General features: G+C 39.1%; 1 non-coding gene across 1 annotated transcript; it reads left to right on the top strand.

Annotated features, from left to right (window-relative positions):
* The first annotated feature begins 7,592 nt into the window (after positions 1-7,592).
* On the top strand, positions 7,593-7,700 carry LOC148546292 (small nucleolar RNA R71). The gene has a single exon (XR_015900332.1). It is a non-coding gene; the product is annotated as a small nucleolar RNA R71 (small nucleolar RNA).
* The last annotated feature ends 11,244 nt before the right edge of the window (positions 7,701-18,944 follow it).

Below are 18,944 nucleotides of genomic sequence, written 5' to 3'. Positions count from 1 at the left end.
CAGCGATGGGGGCACTCACTTCTGCAATAAACAGCTTTACTCTGCCATGGTTCGGTATGGAATTCGCCACAAAGTGGCCACTCCATATCATCCACAAACCAACGGGCAAGCTGAAGTCTCTAACAGAGAATTAAAGAGAATCCTGGAACGGACAGTAAATACCCGTAGAAAGGATTGGGCAAGGAGCTTGGATGATGCTCTGTGGGCTTACAGAACAGCATTCAAGACCCCTATAGGGACCTCTCCATACCAACTCGTGTATGGTAAGGCATGCCACTTGCCCGTGGAACTGGAACATAAGGCCTATTGGGCAACCAGATTCCTAAACTTAGATGCCAAATTAGCAGGAGAAAAACGATTGCTCCAGCTAAATGAGCTAGAGGAATTCAGATTCACAGCTTTCGAAAATGCCAAGCTTTATAAAGAAAAATAAAAAAAATGGCATGACAGAAAGCTATCATCTAGAATCTTTGAACCAGGACAGAAGGTCTTGTTGTTTAACTCTAGACTCAGGCTATTCCCCGGGAAACTGAAATCCCGGTGGAGGGGACCATACGTGATTACAAGTGTGTCACCATATGGTTATGTGGAGCTTCAAGATATTGATTCTGATAAGAAGTTCATTGTCAATGGACAGCGAATCAAGCATTATCTTGAAGGCAACACTGAGCAAGAATGCTCAAGGCTGAAGCTAGATTAAAAGCTCAGCAAGGTCCAGCTAAAGACAATAAAGAAGCGCTTGCTGGGAGGCAACCCAGCCATGGGGCAACAATCCTCTAAGCATTTTGCCCTATTTTTATTTTTATTTGTTTATATAAAGTTCACTGACACTAAGGTAAAGAATCATTTGCATAAGTTTACAGGGTTACAGAAGGAATCTACACACAAAACAAAGATAAGGAGCTTACTGGCAAGAAAACGCCAGTGAAGGCCATTTTGGGCGTTCAGCGCCCAAAATGGGCATCCAGTGGGCGCTGAACGCCAGTAAGGATAGCTATCTGGCGTTCAACGCCAGAAAAGGGCAACAACTGGGCGTTGAACGCCCAAGAGAGCAGCATTTGGGCGTTGAACGCCCAAAACAGGCAGTGTTTGGGCGTTCAAACGCCAGGATGGTGGGGAGGAGCTCTCCTTCTACCCATCTCCTTCTTTTTCTTTTGCTTGAGGACAAGCAAAGCTCTAAGTTTGGTGTGCTTATCCATGATCACTAAGATCATGGCCCCTAAAGGAAAACAACCCACTCCAAGAGGAGCAAGGGCGTGATTTAAAGGAACTAAAGCGCCAAAAATTCTCTCTTGAAGGACCAAGCACCTCACAGGCTAGAGGAACATCCACTTCCCAAACCTCAAGGTTGTTGAGTTCTAATCTTAGCCTTAACTCTGTGATAACTGTTCTTATTTTAATTTTACCTTAGGAGTCATATAGTAGTAATTAGTATCTATTTTGATTTTATCTCCAATTAAGCTATAGTTTATTTTTCTCATCATCAGCAAACATGAATAAAGTAGTAGATCTTTTGAATAAGAGGCAATAAAATTTCGAGTTTTAATAAGAGAAATTCTAATTAGTTAAATGTGGTGGCAATGCTTTCTGTCTTCTGAATGAATGCTTGAACAGTGCATATGTCTTTTGAATTTGTTGTTTAAGACTGTTAAATATGTTGGCTCTTGAAAGAATGATGAACATGAGACATGTTATTGATGATCTGAAAAATCATAAAAATGATTCTTGAAGCAAGAAAAAGCAGCAAAGAACAAAGCTTGCAGAAAAAAAAAAAGAAAAAAAAAAGAGAGAAAAAGCAAGCAGAAAAAGCCAATAACCCTTAAAACCAAAAGGCAAGGGCAATTAAAAGGGATCCCAAGGCTTTGAGCATCAGTGGATAGGAGGGCCTAAAGGAATAAAATCCTGGTCTAAGCGGCTAAACCAAGCTGTCCCTAACCATGTGCTTGTGGCGTGCAGGTGTCAAGTGAAAACTTGAGACTGAGCGGTTAAAGTCAAGGTCCAAAGCAAAAAGAAGAGTGTGCTTAAGAACTCTGGACACCTCTAATTGGGGACTTTAGCAAAGCTGAGTCACAATCTGAAAAGGTTCACCCAGTTATGTGTCTGTGGCATTTGTGTATCCGGTAGTAATACTGGAAAACAAAGTGCTTAGGGCCACGGCCAAGACTCATAAAGAAGCTGTGTTCAAGAATCATCACACTAAACTAAGAGAATCAATAACACTATCTGAATTCTGAGTTCCTATAGATGCCAATCACTCTGAGCTTCAATGGATAAAGTGAGATGCCAAAACTGTTCAGAAGCAAAAAAGCTACTAGTCCCGCTCATCTAATTAGAATCTGAGCTTCAATCAAAAACTCTGAGATATTATTGCTTCTCAACCTATTAGTCTTCTATTTTATTTGTCTAATTGCTTGAGGACAAGCAACAGTTTAAGTTTGGTGTTGTGATGAGCGGATATTTTATACGCTTTTTGGGGATAATTTCATATAGTTTAGAGTATGTTTTAGTTAGTTTTTAATCTATTCCTAGTAGTTTTTAGGAAAAATTCATATTTCTGGACTTTACTATGAGTTGTGTGTTTTTCTGTAATTTCAGGTATTTTTCTGGCTGAAATTGAAGGAGCTGAGCAAAAATCTGATTTAGGCTGAAAAAGGACTGCTGATGCTGTTGGATTCTGACCTCCCTGCACTCAAAGTGGATTTTCTGGAGCTACAGAACTCAAAATGGCACGCTTCCAATTGCGTTGGAAAGTAGACATCCAGGGCTTTCCAGCAATGTATAATAGTCCATACTTTGCACAAGAATAGACGACGTAAACTGGCGTTCAACGCCAGTCCTCTGCCCAATTCTGGCGTCCAGCGCCAGAAAAGGATCAAAAACTGGAGTTGAACGCCCAAACTGGCACAAAAACTGGCGTTCAACTCCACAAATGGCCTCTGCACGTGAATTGCTTAAAGTCTCAGCCCCAGCACACACCAAGTGGGCCCCAGCACACCAAGTGGGCCCCAGAAGTGGATCTCTGCATCATCCATCATAGTCCACTCATATTTTGTAACCCTAGGCTACTAGTTTAGTATAAAAACAACTTTTAGAGACTTATTTTGTATCTCATGACATTTCAGATCTAAACTTTGTATTCTCTGACGGCATGAGTCTCTAAACCCCATTGTTGGGGGTGAGGAGCTCTGCTGTGTCTCAATGAATTAATGCAAGTATTTCTGTTTTCCATTCAAACACGCTTGTTCCTATCTAAGATGTTCATTCGCGCTTAATTGTGATGAAGGTGATGATCTGTGACATTCATCACCTTCCTCAAACCATGAACATGTGCCTGACAACCACCTCCGTTCTATATCCGATTGAATGAGTATCTCTTAGATTCTTTAATCAGAATCTCCGTGGTATAAGCTAGAACTGATGGCAGCATTCATGAGAATCCGGAAAGTCTAAACCTTGTCTGTGGTATTCCGAGTAGGATTCAAGGATTGAATGACTGTGACGAGCTTCAAACTCCTGAAGGCTGGGCGTTAGTGACAGATGCAAAAGGATAGTAAATCCTATTCCAACCGGATCGAGAACCAACCGGTGATTAGCCGTGCTGTGACAGAGCGCGTGAGCGTAGTTTTCACTGGAAGGATGGAAGGTAGCCATTGACAACGGTGATCCACCAACACACAGCTTGCCATAGGAGGACGTGCGTGCGTGAATCAGAAGACAGAGGAAAGCAGAGATTCAGAAGACAAAGCATCTCCAAAACTCCAACATATTCTCCATTACTACACAACAAGTAACTTTTAATTTATGCTCTACTGGTTATTCATAATTCAACTGATAAACATAATTGATTTCCTGACTAAGATTTACAAGATAACCATAGATTGCTTCAAACCAACAATCTCTGTGGGATTCGACCCTTACTCACGTAAGGTATTACTTGGACGACCCAGTGCACTTGCTGGTCAGTGGCACGCGTTGTGAAAAGTGTGATTCGTGATTTGTGCTACCACGTCCCTTGAGATCCATGAATAGGCTCTCTTGTTGGCTCCATCCTTTTCTTAGTGATGGACTTGTCCTCATCAATGAGGATATCTCCGTCTATGTCAATCCCAGTCGAGTTGCATAGATGGCAAATAAGGTGAAGAAAGGCTAACCTTGCCATAGTGGAGGACTTGTCAGCCACCTTGTAGAGTTCTTGAGGTATAATCTCACGAACTTCCGCCTCTTCTCCAATCATGATGCTATGGATCATGATGGCCCGGTCTATAGTAATTTCAGACCGGTTGCTAGTGGGAATGATTGAGCGTTGAATGAACTCCAACCATCCTCTAGCTACAGGCTTAAGGTCCAGTCTTCTCAGTTGAACCGGTTTGCCTTTTGAGTCAATCTTCCATTGAGCTCCTTCCACACATATGTCCATGAGGACTTGGTCCAACCTTTGATCAAAGTTGACTCTCCTTGTGTAGGGGCGTGCGTTCTCTTTCATCATTGGTAAGTTGAACGCCAACCTCACATTTTCCGGACTAAAATCTAAGTATTTCCCCCGAACCATGGTGAGATAATTCTTTGGGTTCGGGTTCTTACTGTGATCATGGTTCCTAGTGATCCATGCATTAGCATAGAACTCTTGAACCATTAGAATTCTGACTTGTTGGATGGGGTTTGTTAGAACTTCCCAACCTCTTCTTTGGATCTCATGTCGGATCTCCGGATACTCATTTTTCTTGAGTTTGAAAGGGACCTCAGGGATCACCTTCTTCTTGGCCACAACATCATAGAAGTGGTCTTGATGGACTTTGGAGATGAATCTTTCCATCTCCCATGACTCGGAGGTGGAAGCTTTTGTCTTCCCTTTCCCTTTTCTAGAAGATTCTCCGGTCTTAGGTGCCATCAATGGTAATGAAAAAACAAAAAGCTTATGCTTTTACCACACCAAACTTAGAATATTGCTCGTCCTTGAGTAAGAGAAGAAAAAAAAGAAGAAGAAGAAGAAGATATGGAAGAGAGGGAGAGAGTGTTGTGTTTCGGCCAAGAAGGGGATGAGAGGATTGTGTTGTGTGAGAATGAAGAAGAATGGAGAGGTTTATATAGTGGAGGGAGAGGGGTTAAGGTTCGGCCATAGGGGTGGGTTTGGGTGGGAAAGTGATTTTGAATTTTGAAGGTAGGTGGGGTTTATGAGGTAGGTTTATGGGGAAGAGTGGATGGATGTGAGTGGTGAATGGGTAATAGGGAAAAGAGAGATTGAGGTGATTGGTGAAGGGTTTTGGGAAAGGTGTTTATTGGGAAGAGAGGATGAATGAGAAGAGGGGAGAGTATGAGTGGAGGTAGGTGGGGATCCTGTGGGGTTCACAGATGCTGAGATGATCCTGTAGGGTCCACAGATCCTGAGGTGTCAAGGATTTACATCCCTGCACCATTGAGGCATGTAAAATGCCTTTGCATGCAATTCTGGCATTTAAACGCCGAATTGATACTTGTTCTGGGCGTTCAATGCCCAGATGCAGCATGTTTCTAGCGTTGAACGCCAGTTCTATGCTTGTTTCTGGCGTTCAGCGCTAGCTTTCCTCAGTGTGCATTCCTGGCGTCTGAATGCCAGGATGCTGCTTGTTTCTAGCGTTCAACTCCAGATCCATGCTCTGTTCTGGCGTTGAACGCCAGCCAGATGCTCCTTACTGGCGTTTAAACGCCAGTAAGCCATTCCTCCAGGGTGTGATTTTTCTTCTGCTATTTTTTATTTTGTTTTTTATTTTTCTATTTATTTTGTGACTCCACATGATCATGAACCTAATAAAACATGAAAGAACAATAAGAATGAAAATGAAATTAGATAAATAAAAATTGGGTTGCCTCCCAACAAGCGCTTCTTTAATGTCAATAGCTTGACAGTGAGCTCTCATGGAGCCTCACAGATGTTCAGAGCATTGTTGAGACTTTCCAACTCCAAACTTAGAGTTTGGATATGGGAGTTCAACATCAAACTTAGAGTTTGGCTGAGGCCTCCCAACACCAAATTTAGAGTTTGACTGTGGGGGCTTTAGTTGACTCTGTACTGAGAGAAGCTTTCTATGCTTCCTCTCCATTGTTACAGAAGGAGATTCTTGAGTTTTAAACACAAGGTTGTCCTCATTCAGTTGAAGGATCAATTCTCCTCTGTCTACATTAATCATAGCTCTTACTGTGGCTAGGAAGGGTCTTCCAAGGATGATGGATTTATCCTCATCCTTCCCAGTGTCTAGGATTATGAAATCAGCAGGGATGTAAAGGCCTTCAACCTTTACTAACACGTCCTCTACTAGTCCATAAGCCTATTTTCTTGAGTTGTCTGCCATCTCTAATGAGATTCTAGCAACCTGTACCTCAAAGATTCCCAGTTTCTCCATTACAGAGAGTGGCATGAGGTTTATCCCTGACCCAAGGTCACGTAGAGCCTTTTCAAAGGTCATGGTGCCTATGGTACAAGGTATTAAGAACTTTCAAGGATCTTGTTTCTTCTGAGGTAATGTCAGTTGATCCAGATCACTCAGTTCATTGATGAGCAAGGGAGGTTCATCTTCCCAAGTCTCATTACCAAATAATTTGGCATTTAGCTTCATGATTGTACCAAGGTACTTGGCAACTTGCTCTTCAGTAACATCCTCATTCTCTTCAGAAGAGGAATACTCATCAGAGCTCATGAAGGGCATAAGGAGGTTTAATGGAATCTCTATGGTCTCTAGATGAGCCTCAGATTCTTTTGGTTCCTCAAAGGGAAACTCCTTGTTGATCACTGGACGTCCCAGGAGGTCTTCCTCCTTGGGATTCACATCCTCCTCCTTTTTTGTGGTTTCGGTCATGATGGTCATTTCAATGGCCTTGCACCCTCCTTTTGGATTTTCTTCTGTACTGCTTGGGAGAGTACTAGGAGGGGTTTCAATGATCTTCTTACTCAGATGGCCCACTTGTGCCTCCAAATTTCTAATGGAGGACCTTGTTTCGTTCATGAAACTCAGAGTGGCCTTAGATAGATCAGAGACTAAATTTGCTAAGCTGGATGGATTCTGCTCAGAATTCTCTGTCTGTTGTTGAGTGGATGATGGAAAAGGTTTACTATTGTTATACCTGTTTCTTCCACCATTATTAAAGCCTTGTTGAGGCTTTTGTTGATCCTTCCATGAGAGATTTGGGTGATTTCTCCATGAGGGATTATAGGTGTTTTCATAAGGTTCACATATGTAATTTACCTCTGCTATTGCAGGGTTCTCAGGATCATAAGCTTCTTCCCTAGAAGATGCCTCTTGAGTACTGTTGGATGCAGCTTGCATTCCATTCAGACTCTGAGAAATCATATTGACTTGCTGAGTCAATATTTTATTCTGAGCCAATATGGCATTCAGAGTATCAATTTCAAGAACTCCCTTCTTCTGAGGCATCCCATTACTCACAGAATTCCTCTCAGAAGTGTACATGAACTGGTTATTAGCAACCATGTCAATGAGTTCTTGAGCTTCTGCAGGCATTTTCTTTAGGTGAATGGATCCACCTGCAGAAGTATCCAATGACATCTTAGCTAATTCAGACAGACCATCATAGAATATATCCAGAATGGTCCATTCTGAAAGCATGTCAGAAGGGCACTTTTTGGTCAGTTGCTTATATCTCTCCCAAGCTTCATAGAGGGATTCACCTTCTTTCTGTCTGAAGTTTTGAACATCCACTCTAAGCTTACTCAGCTTTTGAGGAGGAAAGAACTTGGCTAAGAAAGCCGTGACCAGCTTATCCCAAGAGTTCAGGCTATCCTTAGGTTGAGAGTCCAACCACACTCTAGCTCTGTCTCTTACAGCAAACGGGAAAAGCATAAGCTTGTAGACCTCAGGATCAACCCCATTGGTCTTAACAGTATCACAGATCTGCAAGAATTCAGTTAAGAACTGAAAAGGATCTTCAGATGGAAGTCCATGAAACTTGCAGTTCTGCTGCATCAGAGAAACTAATTGAGGTTTCAGCTCAAAGTTGTTTGCTCCAATGGCAGGGATGGAGATGCTTCTTCCATATAAATTGGAATTAGGTGCAGTAAAGTCACCAAGCATCCTCCTTCCATTATTATTATTTTCGGCTGCCATCTCCTCTTCCTGTTCGAAAATTCCTGTAAGGTTGTCTCTGGATTGTTGTATTTTAGCTTCTCTTAGTTTCCTTTTTAGAGTCCTTTCAGGTTCAGGATCTGCTTCAACAAGAATGTTCTTGTCCTTGCTCCTGCTCATATGACAAAGAAGGGAATAACAAAGAAAATATGGAATCCTCTATGTCACAGTATAGAGATTCCTTTGTGTGAGTAGAAGAAGAAAAGAATGTAATGTAAAGAAGAGAAGAGGGAAAACTCGAACACAGAGAGGGAGGTGGTGTTCAAATTTTTGGGTGAAAGAGAAGTGTTAGTAGATGAATAAATAAATAGAAGGAGATGAGAGGTGAGAGAATTCGAAAAATAAAATTTCAAAAATAGTTTTTGAAAAAGGTTAGTAATTTTCGAAAATTAGGAATGAAATAAAATTAAAATTAAAAATTTAAAACAATTAATTAATTAAAAAGATTTTTTGAAAAAGAGGGAGTATTTTCGAAAATTAGAGAGGGAAGAGTAGTTAGGTGGTTTTGAAAAAGATAAAAAACAAACAAAAAGTCAATTAGTTAGTTGAAAAAGATTTGAAAATCAACTTTGAAAAGATTAGAAGATAAGAAGTTAGAAAAGATATTTTAAAATCAAATTTTTTTGAAAAAGATATGATTTAAAAAGATATGATAGAAAGATATGATTAAAATTAGTTTTGAAAAAGATTTGAATTTTAAAATCAAAATTAATGACTTGACTCACAAGTAATCACAAGATATGATTCTAGAACTTAAAGTTTGAATCTTTCTTAACAAGAAAGTAACAAACTTGAAATTTTTGAATCAAAACATTAATTGTTGATGATATTTTCGAAAATTATGAGATAAAATTAAGAAAAATATTTTTGAAAAATATTTTTAAAATTTTCGAAAATAAATAAGAAAAATGAAAAAGATTTGATATTTTGAAAAAGATTTTGAAAAGATAAGATTTTTAAATTGAAAATTTGATTTGACTCATAAGAAACAACTAAATTTTAAAAAGTTTTGAAAAAGTCAACTCAAATTTTCGAAAATTTATGAGTGAAAAAGGGAAAGGTATTTTTTTATTTTTGAATTTTTAATGATGAAAGAGAAAAACATCAAAAAGACTCAATGCATGAAAATTTTGGATCAAAACATGTGATGCATGCAAGAACACTATGAATGTCAAGATGAAAACCAAGAACACTTTGAAGATTATGATGAACATCAAGAACATATTTTTAAAAAATTTTTTATGCAAAGAAAACATGCAAGACACCAAACTTAGAAATTTTTAATGTTCAGACACCAAGAATGCAAAAATGCACATGAAAAACAACAAAAGACACAAAACAAGAAAACATCAAGATCAAACAAGAAGACTTACTAAGAACAACTTGAAGATCATGAAGAACACTATGAATGCATGAATTTTTCGAAAAATGCATAAATTTTTAGAAAAAATGCAATTGACACCAAACTTAAAAATTGACTCAAGACTCAAACAAGAAACAAAAAATATTTTTAATTTTATGATTTTATTAAAATTTTTTTTTCAAAAATTTATTTTAAGAAAAGCGAAAACAAAGAAAAAATTTTTGAAAAAGTTTTTGAAAACCAAATAAAAGTTTAAACAAGAAGAAAATTACCTAATCTGAGCAACAAGATGAACCGTCAGTTGTCCAAACTCGAACAATCCCCGGCAACGGCGCCAAAAACTTGGTGTGCGAAATCGTGATCATTCCATTCCTTGGTAACGGCACTAAAAACTCAATACGCACGTTCATGATTTTATATCTGTTTCACAACTTTGTACAACTAACCAGCAAGTGCACTGGGTCGTCCAAGTAATAAACCTTACGTGAGTAAGGGTCGATCCCACGGAGATTGTCGGCTTGAAGCAAGCTATGGTCACCTTGTAAATCTCAGTCAGGCGGATATCAAATGGTTATGGAGTTTTCGAATAATAATAATAAATAAACAGAAAATAAAGATAGAGATACTTATGTATATCATTGGTGAGAGTTTCAGATAAGCGTATAGAGATGCTTTCGTTCCTCTGAATCTCTGCTTTCCTGCTGTCTTCATCCAATCAGTCCTACTCCTTTCCATGGCAAGCTTTCTATAAGGCATCACCATTGTCAATGGCTACATCTCATCCTCTCTGTGAAAAAGGTCCAAATGCTCTGTCACGGCACAGCTAATCATCTGGAGGTTCTCGATCATACTGGAATAGGATTCACCCTCCTTTTGCGTCTGTCACTACGCCCAACACTCGCGAGTTTGAAGTTCGTCACAGCCATCCCTTCCCAGATCCTACTCGGAATACCACAGACAAGGTTTAGACTTTCTGGATCTCAGGAATGGCCATCCATGGGTTCTAACTTATACCACGAAGATTCTAATATCTCGGACTCGGTCCTCTGTATTGGATATCTAAGAGATACTCATTCTAGCTTGTTTGCATGTAGAACGGAAGTGTTTGTCAGGCACGCGTTCATAAGTGAGAATAATGATTAGCGTCACATAATCATCACATTCATCATGTTCTTGGATGCGAATGGATATCTTAGAAGCGGAATAAGTTGAATTGAATAGAAAAACAGTAGTACTTTGCATTAAATCATGAGGAACAGCAGAGCTCCACACCTTAATCTATGGAGTGCAGAAACTCTACCGTTGAAAATACATAAGTGATGAAGGTCTAGGCATGGCCGAATGGCCAGCCCCCAAACGTGATCTAAATATGAAACTAAAGATGTAAATACAATAGTAAAAAGTCCTAATTATACTAAACTAGTTACTAGGGTTTACAGAAATAAGTAATTGATGTAGAAATCCACTTTCGGGGCCCACATGGTGTGTGTTTGGGCTGAGCTTGAAGTTTACACGTGGAGAGATCATTCTTGGAGTTGAACGCCAGTTTGTAACGTGTTTTTGGCGTTGAACTCCACTTTGCAACTTGTTTCTGGCGCTGGACGCCAGACTACAGCATGGAACTGGCGTTGAACGCCAGTTTACGTCATCAATCCTTATTCAAAGTATGGAGTATTATATATTGCTGAAAAGCCCTGGATGTCTACTTTCCAACGCAATTGGAACCGCGCCATTTGGAGTTTTGTAGCTCCAGAAAATCTACTTTGAGTGTAGGGAGGTCAGAATCCAACAGCATCTGCAGTCCTTCTTTAACCTCTTAATCTGATTTTTGCTCAGGTCCTTCAATTTCAGCCAGAAAATACCTGAAATCACAGAAAAATACACAAACTCATAGTAAAGTCCAGAAATGTGAATTTAACATAAAAACTAATGAAAACATCTCTAAAAGTAACTAGATCCTACTAAAAACATACTAAAAACAATGCCAAAAAGCGTATAAATTATCAGCTCATCACACGCCCAGGAGATTTTAATGCACAGGTGGCAAAACTTACAGAATCTGTTCACTCGAAAAACCTGTGCCAGCGCCCCTAACAAACTGGCATTCCCAACGTGTGCGGCACAGGCTTGTGCGTCCGCACAGGTTGAAATTCTTCCTTAGATATGTGCGCGCACAAGCTGTGCTAGCACTGCAAACAGAACGCATTTCCGTGCCTGTGCGTGCGCACAGGTGTGTGCATCCGCACAGGTCAAAATTTTCGCAGGGTGTGCGTTCGCACAAGGGTGTGCGCTTCGCCCATATCAGAAATCATGAAATTCTGCAACCTTGCAGAATTTCAAATTTTTAAAACCAACTTTGAATGATCATAACTTCCTCTACAAAATTCTAATTTTCACAAAATGTATATCGATTTAAAGGGTTTTCAATATCTTTAATTCTAAACGAATTTCAATCAATTTTGAAAACCGAGGCAAAAGTTATGATCAGACAAATTTTTCCAAAAACCAACTTTTACCAAAAGTCTCAAAACCTCAACTTACCAACATTTCCAACCAAAGCCAAACCAAAACCACTTCAAACTCCAATTTCCATCATAATGTACCATTTACAACATATTATACCATTCTCGACCATCAAACCTCTCCAACTCAATCTTTTCACCATAACTCATAATTCACAAATTTAAACCTCAACTTCACCCTTCTCACACAATTAACATCATAACTCATCAACACCATTTTGAACCATCAAATTCCTTATTCCTCAACATTCAAGATATCATAAACAATCATAATTCTCTTCATTCAACAATGGCATTTCCATGAATCATCAACAACATCAACTACTACAACTATTTATATTAATCTCATAAAACTCACATCTTCCAAACAATAGTCATCAAAATCAACATTCATGTTACCCATATCAACATACACACTCACCCACATCACTCAACATCAAAATTCATCATTATCACCAATACTTCTCAACAATCATATCAACAACCCTCATCCACAACACCAATCATCAATACTCATTAACACCAACAATCTCCAATAATCATCATCAACCACACTAATCCAATACAACCAACAATTAACATCAATTCACATTTAAATATTCGTACACCAATAACATTCAATCCTATCTTAGGGTCAACTAGCCTAAGTTTCCAGAAACATTACATATTACATAAAGAAAACCAAAACCATACCTTGGCCAATTTCCAAACGCTTCAAATACCAAAACAAAACCACCAAACTTGATCCAAAGCCTCAACCAACTCCAACAAACACCAAGGCTCAAACTAACAACACATATATCACCAAAATCAAAACCTAAGATACATAAAATAACTAAGCACAAAGGTTTAGTGAAACCTTATCTTATCCAACGTGAGTAGGGGTAAAATTCATCAATTACCCGCTAATAGAGGTCACCTAAACAAGCAAAATCACAAAATCTACTCAAAAACTAAACCCAAAAATGAACAGAACCTAGGGCACGAAACTGGGGTGTGAATAGAGGGATCTTACCAGATTTCTTTAGATAGAAAGTAAGATCTCGTTGAGAGCTTCGCGTGGCCACAAACGGCTCATCAATCGGAGCTCCAGATCAAAAGTTATGGAGCTTTGAAGGAGTAGGTGAATAGTGTTCTTCTTTCTCCTCTCCTCTCTCAACACCAGCGCCCCTCTCCTTGTGGGTGTGCTGAAATGAGCTCAAAGCTCATTAAAGGGTGCTTTTATATGTTGGATTTGGGCCCAACTTGGGCTCGGTCCAACCCGTTAGCATTTTTAGCCCGTTTGGCCGAACTTCGGGCCAAACCTTTAAAATTAGCGCCTGGTTTTTCATTTCTAATGTTTTTCTAACGTTTTCGACTGTTCTCACTTTTTCTCGCATAGAACCGGGCAGACTTAAACTGGTTTGACCGGTTCAATTGCCAGTTTGCAGTTTTTCACAATTTTTCGTAGAAAACACATTTTCTGACTCGGAAAGACCTATTGAGTCCAAAAATCATATTTAAATCCCCAAATTCTCATTCCAACTTTCTGGAACCTAATTTGGGTATTTAAATTATTTTATTCGTGAAAACTCCAGTTCTTACACTGACCCTCATCTCAGTTTCTCCCACGGCGCAATACTTGGATATGTGTCTAGGTTTCCCACAAGTAAAACACAGACGACTTCCTTTCATGTGGTAAAACTGGGCATTGTTGTCCCTTCTGAAGTTCCCTTGACCTTGCAGATGCTGAGGAGTTTGTCCATCTTTCTTGAAGTTCTGTCCGCTTAGTCCGAGGTAATCATCACGTCCCCTATTAGTATTCCCTCCATGGGTATCTTTGGATGTAGCTACTACCTTGGCATACTCCTTAACCACCCTTGCTTTGTTCGCCAGATCAGAAAAAGTACGGATCTCCATAGGAGGCACAGCAGTCATAATGTTATCCTTTAAACCCCTCTGGTACTTAATGCACTTCCAGCTCTCGTAAGTCTCCGGGGCACCTTGACATACCCTTGAAAACCTACAGAGCTCCTCAAACTTGTTGGTGTATTCCGCCACAGATAGGAAACCTTACTTCAGCTGCATTAGTTTCATCTCCTTTGCTTCCCTTGCAGACTCACGAAAATATTTCTTGTAAAAGGCCTGATGACATGCCACCATGTCATGTTTTTCTATGCTTTTTCCTTTGTTTTCAATAGGTTTTATGCACTTTCTTAAGCCATAAGCAAGCCAATTGGGTAGATTTCCATGTTTCCTTTGATTCAATCAACCATGGATGAATTAATGCACTTTCATGAGATTTTGTGCTATAATTGTCATATATTATGAAAGAAACACAATCTTATGATTTGGGGCATAGCTTTGATTGTTTTGATTGATTGATGATAGGTGAAAAGAGTTTTGAAGAAGGTTGAAGGAAGAAGGAATGGCTAGGAGCAAGAGAGAACAAAAAGTTTGAGCCAAAGTTTGCCTCAAATTTTAGCTCAAACTTTTAGAAGAGTTGAAAACATCCCAGAGGAAAAAAGCTTGAGCCAAAGTTTGCCTCAAACTTTAGCTCAAACTTTTGGGAGAAAAGCTTGAGCCAACGTTTGCCTCAAACTTTTTGGCAAACGTTGGCACCACAAAACAAACACCCTGGAGGAAAAAGCTTGCGCCAACGTTTGCCTCAAGCTTTTTGGCAAACGTTGGCGCCACACACCACAACAGCCTGAAGGGGTATACTTCCAACAAGAATAACTTGAGCTACAGAGCTCCAAATGAGGTGATTCAAAAAGCAATGGAAAGTAGGAATCGAGATCTTTCCAAGCATATATGGCACTGCATGGTGGACACTAAAATTGAGGGAGAAAACTGCCCCGAAATGTGCATAAACGAACATGGTGGCAACTTGCAGTGAGGCCAACTGACCTCTGCACCTTCGACGGAGTATAACTCGAGTTGTGAAACTCCAAATGATGCGCTTCCAACGGCATTGGAAAGTAGATATTCAGGGCTTTCCAACAATGTATAATAGTATGGGGTGGACAATGTGTTTGAGTCTCCAAAATCTGGCGTTTTCGACCACGTTTGAGGCAAACGTCGCCTCAAACGCTGCACACCAAAGCCAGCGACCTTGTCCTCTTCAAAGGAGCATAACTTGAGTTGTAGATGTCCAATTGAGATGATTCCAAGTGGGTTAGAAAGCTGACATTCAGAGCTTTCCAACCATATATAATAGTCTATAGTTGGCATGAAATTGGCAATGTTGACAAGAGGACAAAGTAACACCCCACACATGCATACAAGGTGATCCACGTTTGGCTAAAAGTTTGACCTCAAACTTTAGCTCAAACGTGGATATCAGCAAAAGGGGGTGACTGATATAAAAAGCTTGAGCAAAAGTTTACCTCAAACTTTGACTCAAGCTTTTGTGCTTTATGTCCTGATTCACAATGGGTTTCTCTCCAACTCCAAGTGCAATCAACAGAGGCCATCTTCAACCCAAATCCAAAGCACGCAAAGCCCATTATCATCACTCAAAGGCACAAGAGATAGATAAAATAGGAATTTCATTTAATTATAATTTGTCTTTAATTTCACTTTCATTTTTATTTTCATTTTGTAAAAAAAGCCTATATAAGGCATCATTCTCATTTTAGAAAAGCCCGAATAGAGAGAAGGGAGGGTGACTCCACTAGAGAGCTCTCTCTCTGAATTTTCATTTTCTGTTTTGAATCTTGAATTGAGATTGGAAGGAATTCTATTTTCATTCTCTATTTGCAACTTCTCTTTACTTCTTCTACAATCTTTCTTTTAATTCTCTGCAACTTTTCTCTTGTTGGATCAAGGAAGGATCCACTCCTGAGATCTTCAACATCCTTTTAAATTGCTGCAAATTAAGCACAGTCACTTTCTATTTTTAATTCTTCAAGCACTTCTGTTTAAAATCTGCTGCATTTGATTTCACATTTTGATTCTTGGATTGATTGCTCTCTGATCTCCTTGTTCCCAATTTACTTTCCAGCACTTTTGTTCCTCTGCACTTTACATTTGAGTTGTTGTGATCTTGATTTATTCTTCCTGCAATTTAACTTTCCAGTTACTTGATCTACTGCTCTCTTTAATTTTCAGCACCCACTCCCCTTTAATTTCATGCAATTTACATTTCTTGCAATTTAAGATTCTTGCAATTTACATTTCTTGCCCCTTAAGTTACTTGCCAATTTACATTCTGCAACTTTAAATTCATTGTCCTTTACTTCCTGTTGGTTACAATTTCACACAATTCACATCAATGTTAGCTTGACTAAACTAATCACCCACTAAAGTTGCTTAATCCATCAATCCCTGTGGGATCGACCTCACTCACGTGAGTTTTACTACTTGATGCAACCCGATATACTTGCCGGTGAGTTTTGGGTGTTTTGGAAATTCATTTTTCCACAAATTTCCCCATCAAGTTTTTGGCGCCGTTGCCGGGGATTGATTCAGATCAACAATGATTAAGTGGGTGAGAAGTCTAGATCAAGCATTTTCTTTATTTTGGTTCTCTGTTCTAAGTTGAAACCAAGGTGTTTGAGTTATTGCCTCACTAAGAAATTCATCTCTGAGATATGAATTTCAATTTTCCTTGGTGTTATGTTTTACAAAATTCAAATGGAGTTCAACTCATCTTATGATCAAACAAATTTTATGGGATATTACCCACCATCACCAATCTCTAATGGTGGCTGGGAATATCACCAAGAGAATACACATTCTGAGCACTCCAATTCATGGAGATTTGCTTCAGAGACACAAGATGAGCAAGAAAATCATATGGGATACCAACCACCACCACAAAAATGATTCATATCATTATCCTCATGGTGGATGGAAGCATCACCAAAGAATGGAAGAGCATCCACCCTCACGTCCCAGTTTCTCAGTTGAAAGATCTTCATCACTTGATTATGCCTCAACACAAAGTTTCTCCCAAAATCCATACAAGTCATCCCATCAATCACACAACTCATTCCACACCCCTCAACACAACTTCACCACAATACATCCATGTCACCAAAATTATTCTCAACCTTCATCTCTTGAACCAACAGATGAGGATTACCTTCAAGCCATTGAAATACATAGAAAACTAGTGGAAAGATACACAAAATCCCCATCCTGGAAAGAAATCATCTTCAAGAAGATGAATGAGCCCTTAGAACAAACAAGGGGAAACTTAAAACCATCAAACAGTAAGGATGAAGACCAATTGATGGATGTGAAGGATAAAGTGGAAGAGCATGATGTGGAGGCTACTGTATTAAGTGAACTTCCAATGAAGAATGAGGTGGTTGAAAATGAAACTGTACTTGAGGTAACAAAGGAACATTCACAACCCTCACAAACTTCCCTTGAATCTGTGATCGAAAAATATGAAGAAGAGATGAAGAAATCTTGGGAAGAACAACAAACCTCCTCCATAAAAGAACTATTAAGTCAAATGTTGGGTGCAAAGAAAGGAGTGGAGGAACAAAAAAGTGAGGAAGTCATTCAAGAAAATTCACACTCAAGTGGGGCAGAGAAGTACATGAAGGAAGAGCTCATGGAACCACCAATTCAAAAGGCTCTGGATGAATACAAAACTCCAATAATCACACAGCAACCAAGTCTTGAATCCAAAGAAGTGAAGGCAACTAGCAAGAACACCAATTCGGTCCCTAATCCAGCAAGCAAGATCAATCAAGCCATTTGCAAAAGGAAGCTTGCTGAGGAAAGGCCAAGACAAGGGACACTAGCTGAATCCTTCCCTCCTTTGAGGTCATTCCTCTTAACAAACTGGAAGAAGAGGAAGAAAGTGAAGAACAACATGTCAAGCTAATGACACTAAAAGAGCACTTGTTGGGAGGTAACCCAACCATAGGTAACATTTCTTCTCTGATTTGTTTTCTTTTTCTTTGCTTTGTTTAAATTCAATAAATTGGCATATGGTTGCATTCTAAGTTTGGTGTTGCTATGCAACAAAATTTGGTTCTAATCCTTACAAGATACTTGCATCAATTCCAAGTGAAAGTGTCACACTAAGTTTGGTGTGCCACTTATCTTTTATGCAATGTATTGTGCACACCTTCTTATCTATGCAATCAAAATGTCTCTGTCTCTGTGCCTTCATATCTTTAATTTTGCTTGCTTAAAACACATGTGCTACTAACATTTCATTGTATAAGACATTCATGATCCATCTTAGCCCCATAGCCATTGTTCTAATTGTTGCTTGAGGAAGAGCAAGCATTCTGAGTTTGGCAAGGGAAGGAGGAAGAATAGAGGAAAAAGGACAACAATAATGAAGATGAACTACAAGGTTGTAGAGTTCCTTTTCTCCTCATTTGTTTCAAGCACTATAAACTGCATGATTGTCTTTACCTTCTCTGTATGCATGTGTGTATGAAAAGGCATAGTTTGATTTCTAAATTGCAACATGGTGCTGTGCCATTATGATTACCAACTTGAGTTTTGTGAATTCAAAAGCAGTAAAGCATCATGATCATAAACAAACAAGGAATTAAAGAAGAGTTTAGCATGAGCATATAAGTATTGGAAAGCTAGTATGATTAATTGTTGCTCAATTGCATTGGATTTTATTTAATTGAAGTTTTCAACTAGGACATTTTGTGAAATCTTTTGAAAATCATGAAAACCTTGAAGAAGCAATTAAAGCAAGAAAAGAAAAAGGGAAAGAATGAAAAAGCTGAAGGCTCTGAGTACCAATGGCAATTTATTTGTTAAGTACTTGTGGTGTTTATGTATCAAGCCAAATGCTTGAAAACAAAACACTTAGAAGTCAAGGTTAGGCTCAAAGTGCAAAAGCACTCCCTCAAAGCTCAAGGCTCTGAGCATCAATGATTAGAGAGTCAAGAAAAGAAAAGAAAAATGAGCTTAATGAAGTCCTCTAATCAAATGCTTGTGGTGCTTATGTATCAAGTGGTAATACTTGAAACAAAG

Source organism: Arachis ipaensis, chromosome B9, assembly GCF_059453495.1.
Source record: "Arachis ipaensis isolate K30076 ecotype BB chromosome B9, ASM5945349v1, whole genome shotgun sequence".
In the NCBI taxonomy this organism is placed as follows: domain Eukaryota; kingdom Viridiplantae; phylum Streptophyta; class Magnoliopsida; order Fabales; family Fabaceae; genus Arachis; species Arachis ipaensis.
This window is presented reverse-complemented; position numbering and strand designations above follow the sequence as displayed.